Source organism: Myotis brandtii, unplaced genomic scaffold (assembly GCF_000412655.1).
Source record: "Myotis brandtii unplaced genomic scaffold, ASM41265v1 scaffold284, whole genome shotgun sequence".
Classification (NCBI taxonomy): Eukaryota; Metazoa; Chordata; class Mammalia; order Chiroptera; family Vespertilionidae; genus Myotis; species Myotis brandtii.
In genome coordinates this window covers 599,641-604,510 of record NW_005360846.1, presented here as the reverse complement: position 1 = coordinate 604,510, position 4,870 = coordinate 599,641, and the positions used below count along the sequence as shown (strand labels likewise).

The 4,870-nt window shown below is 56.1% G+C and overlaps 1 protein-coding gene across 2 annotated transcripts in view; it reads right to left on the bottom strand.

Annotated features, from left to right (window-relative positions):
* The window catches only part of CAMKK1 (calcium/calmodulin-dependent protein kinase kinase 1, alpha), a 27,739-nt gene that overhangs the window by 21,624 nt on the left and 1,245 nt on the right, over positions 1 to 4,870 (bottom strand). Inside the window, exon 1 of one of the 2 annotated variants that reach the window (XM_014541955.1) lies at positions 2,072 to 2,237. The exons of the other annotated variant lie outside the window; for it this stretch is intronic. The gene's annotated coding sequence lies outside the window, so the exon portion shown is untranslated. Of the gene's footprint in view, positions 1 to 2,071; positions 2,238 to 4,870 lie in introns of those variants that run through there. 2 annotated transcript variants of the gene reach the window in all.

Sequence of the window (4,870 nt, the reverse complement as noted above, 5' to 3'; positions counted from 1 at the left end):
GGTGGTGGTGGTGAGGAGTAAAGGAGTGAACGCCCATGCCGGGCTCAGAACTGGGCCTGCCAGGAAGGAAGCCCCGTAAAAGTGAGTTGTTGTGCTGCTGCTGCTGTTGTGCTTGCCTGGCACACGCTGTCGCCCAGATGGATGCGCGGGCGGGCGGCACAAGGCGGCTGTGAGGGCTGACGTCAGGCCCTCCCCGCTCCCTCCCGCCTGGATCCAATTCAGGTGACTAAGCACGCCTGTGCAGGAGGAGGCCCGGGAGGCCCCAGGCTCCTGCCTCGTGTCTAGGCGACAGGGCCTGGCGCCCCGGACTGTGCATGTGAGGGCATGTGTCCACACGTGAGACAATGTGTACAAGCAGAGCTGTGGGCCTGGGGTGACAGCGTGTGTCTGTGTGTATGTGGGGGGGGGGGAACCCCCACATGGGCACACATCTGCATGGAGACAGAAGTCTATCAGTGCGGTCTATATGGGTGTGTAAGTGTGATCACGTGCACTGTGGGGCCATGGGAACCTGAACACCGGTCAAGTTTGAACTTCCCACACCGTCACCTGTTCACCATCCTGAGGCTGCCTGCTGGGCTGGGCTGTGTGTCGTGGGCAGGCCCCAGGTCTCTCTGGGGGCTCCCCTATGGGGTCTCTCCAGGCCTGCTCCAACCTTAGGCCCTGATAGATGCTTTGTAGCAACTGATTCGGCAGATAACTAGGGACCCCATGGGCAAAGAGACAGACAGAGTGGCTGGGAGCCAGGCTCAGGTCAGAGCAAGGACTCCTCTGGGCAGGCGGGGCCTCCCGGGTCCAGCCCAGGCCTTCACGCACTGGGAAAAGCTACCCCAATCCTGTCCTCACAGGCTGGGGCTGTGCTGTCTTAGACAAGCCATTGAGTGTGTTAGAGCCTCAGTTTCCTCATATGCGAATCAGATGGATGGCTACCATCCTGCCAAGGCCCGGAGCTATAGAAGGAAGTGGACAAGACTGGAAAACGAAGCCGTTTGTGCCGGGGCAATGTGGGACTGGGAAGTGTTGTTGTCAGGAAGCCACCAAGCAAGAGCCTGGATGTACATAGTAGAACCCCTTATCTGTCCCCTGGCTCTGGGAAGGCCTGGCCCAGTGCCCCGTCAGGAACGTCCCCCACCCCCCAGGTGCCTGGCTATTCCCAAGGGATGCAGACTCCGGCTCCAGATCCTGCTTGGCCAAACCTTCTCCTTAGGATGAGTCCCATCCACCCGGGCCCCTGAGAGAAGGCCCGGAGCAGGACAGCGCAGGCAGCTCCTGCCCTCGTCACAGCTGGTTAAGCAGCGCTGGCTGGGCTGACTTCAGAACAGTTCGGCCTCGGTCTGCGTCCTGGAAGGCTGTGTGGACGCCAGGGCCAGGCTGAGCAGGGGACCAGCTACGATCCAGACAGAGAGCCCAGGGCCTTGACTGGCAGAGGACCAGCCAGAAGGGAAAGTTGTGAGGAGGCGGTCTAGCCACCCGGGCCAGACACAGAAGGTGGCCCTGACATGAGAGAGGCTCCTGTGTTTATGCTCCTGACAAGTGTTTGGATGGCCCAGGCAACGGGTGCCCTTGGCGGCTCCCGTTCCCCGCCTCTGCCTGGGATGACTCATTCCCCTCGAGGGAGGCCCGGGCGTCATCTACTGCCAAGTCATGCTTGAGGATGCCTGCTGCGAGGACACCCCCTTCCACCATCCCTGGGGATGGAGGCCCCAAGCACCAAGGTGGGCTCTGCCCGATTCTGCACAGCAACCCTCAGCGCAACCTCAGTGCACTCGGCTGATGGTGTCCAGACCTCACCCTTTACCAGGGCACCTCCTCCTCTGCAAACTAGGTCTGCGCCTCCAGTCCAGCTCTTCCCACCCAGCTGTGTCCTCCCCTCCATGTTCCTGGGCGGCTCCGACTCAACAGGGCCCCGATTTAACTCAGCATGTCCCCCAAGTCTGCCCTTTCTCCTCTGTTCCCATCGCAGTGATGACACCACCATCCTCCCAGTTCTCCCAGGCCAGGACCCCAGGAGCCCTCCTCATCACCCATCCTCTTCCTTCCGCCCAGCCTTGCTCCCCCCATCCCCACTTACTCTCCACTCTGGCCGCACCACACCACTCACGGCTTCCTGAACGGCAGACTGGGCGCTGCTGCCAGGCCTTTGAACTAGCCGTGCCTTCTGCCGGGAGCACACCTCCCGCTCCTTTGTTGCCGGAGGACAACTCGGACATCTCCCCTGGGAGTCCTCCCTCCCGATCTCCGCACTGCGGGGGGAGATCACCAAGTTGATTCTCTCTAAAAGCCCAGACTCAGCCTCCACTCTCTTTTCCAACTGCTTTGGCCACACAGGTCTCCCCACTCTAGGCTCACATCCTGACCGAACCCCATCCCATCCTCCACACCAATGACTAGAGGGAACATCTCTATTATGCAAATACAAGTGGCCCGGTACACAAATTCGTGCACATTGAAGGGAAATTAATTAGAAGAAATATCTTAATATCGCTATTGCCCTTTCTCTATAATAAAGTGTCAACCAAATTCACGACTGACAATGACAGATCGAAACACACACATGCGATTGGTGCCAGCAAGAGCTTTATATGTATCGCACATGCGCGAGCCAACTTAGCCCTTTATAGCAGTGGTTCTCAACCTGTGGGTCGCGACCCCTTTGGCGGTCGAACGACCCTTTTACAGGGGTCGCCTAAGACCATCCTGCATATCAGATATTTACATTACAATTCATAACAGTAGCAACGAAAATAATTTTATGGTTGGGTCACAACATGAGGAACTGTATTTAAAGGGCCAGAAGGTTGAGAACCACTGTTTTATAGATATAGAATAAACTTGCTTAATTAGACCTGCTTTCTGATTTAGCTAAACTTTTACCAGCCCAGCGAAGCACCCCAACTTCTCTTTCAGGTAATTGTCAGCAACACAGCAGTAAATATCAACATGAAGCAGGATTATTATTGTAGATCACGCAGGGAGAACAAAGGGTAAAATATTTAACTGCAGCAGTGTTTGACTATATTCTGTGCAGTGAGAAAACCTGAAGTCATTTTCAAGGTCCACCATTTCTTACTTCTTTTCAGTCGGGTCAAGTTTCTAAGCTTTCTACATCTCCATTTTCCGGCAAGTGGAAATAAAATAGGATTCCACCAAGTCTCCTATCTACCTACTCCAGGACTTCTGTGAGGATCAAATGAGATGAGGCACGGGAAAACACTTCACAGACATTTGGTTACCGTGTAAAGGGTTTGCAACTGGTTATAAAGCAAGTTGTGTTCCTGGGCTGAAGAACTGCAAGGAGGCTAGTCGTTGCTAGGGAGAGGAAGCTGGGCGTTGCTATGTGACATCATTACACGGACAGAGGGAAGGACACTTAGCATATCAGCCTTTTATATAGATAGATGGTCACCATTCTCCCAGACCAGGAACTTGGAATCTGGAGGACAGAAGGGCAGGAGACCTACCCTCAGACTCGGGGCTCAGAGGCTGGGGAGCAGCCAGGGACACAGACTCCTGGATGCAAATCCAGAGCCATTCATTCATGCAACAAATACTCACCGAGCAACTGCTACATGTGCTGGGAAATAAAGCAGTGAACCAAAAAGATCAAGGCCCTGCTTTCATGCAGTTTAATGTCTACTGGGGGCAAGAAGAAGCAAACAAGAAAGCCTGTAATTAACAGATGACATGTCAAGTACCTGCTATAGAGAAAAGTACAACGTGAAAGGGAAATCGAGTGAGGGGCTGGGGTGTGGTCAGGAAGGGCCTTTCTGATGCATTAATCGAACAGAATCTGAAATGAGGGAACAAGCAGTGTGGACATCTTAGAAGGGCATTTCAGGCAGAGGAACAGCAACTACACAGACTGTGAAGTGGAACCGTGCTCCCTCTGTCTGAGGAACAGCAAGGCGGCCAATGTGGCTGCAGGGGGGTGTTCCACATGGGAGAGGGGCCTGACCGCCATCCGAGTTACACCTGGTGAGAAAGTCCTGTCATTCGCGGTGCCTGGCCTCAGGATGGCTTCCTGGAAGAGGTGGCGTTTAAGCTCTTTCATGAACACTGAGTAACGATTTCAGAGGGGGAGAGGGTGGAAGTTCACACTGTCCATGACAGAGAGCCATTTCCTGGCTGGGGACTCGGGGACTGGCTTGCAGGAGGGGGAGCGGGGGACGACAGAAACCAGAAGGGCCTCAAAGGCCAGAGGAGGATTCTGAGCAGGGGAATGACTCAGTCCAGTGAGGTTCAAACTGATACCTCTGCCTGCTGTGGGCTTGGGGGAGGTAGGTGTCACCAGAGTCTGTGGGCCTAGGACTGGGTCTGCCACATAGTAGGTGCACAGTCTGTATGTGCTGAATGAAGGAGTGCGGGCTGTGGGGGAAGCCGGTGCATTTTCCCTGGGATCCTCAAGGACACAAGCTGTGTGCTCCTCCTGCAGTCCTCCGCCCACTCGGCAGATAGACAACCCCCTCTGCGCCCATCCAGGTGCAGTCCTGCGACCTGGGACATAACTTTCTCTACACACCCCGGTGCCCTCAAGACACACACGCCCTCTTCGGGAGAGGGGGATGCCAACGTCCCTGTAACCAGCCCTCACACACCACTTATCCCTGTAATGCACCCCCCCCCCACACACACAGAGGCACACTCGTGTCCACGTGACACACGCACACCCGCCTCCAAACACCACACACAGGTCCCCGCGCACGTGTGCGCCCTCCGAGCTACCAGTTCTGTGCCCCCAGAAGCCGCAGCGCCCACCGGCACCGCCCTGCTCCATCCCCTTCCACCCCGCCCTAACCCGGGAGGACTGCGCAGCTAAGGCCACACGCCCCAAGCGCCCCATTCAGCCTCCGTCCCCCTCCCCACACCCCCC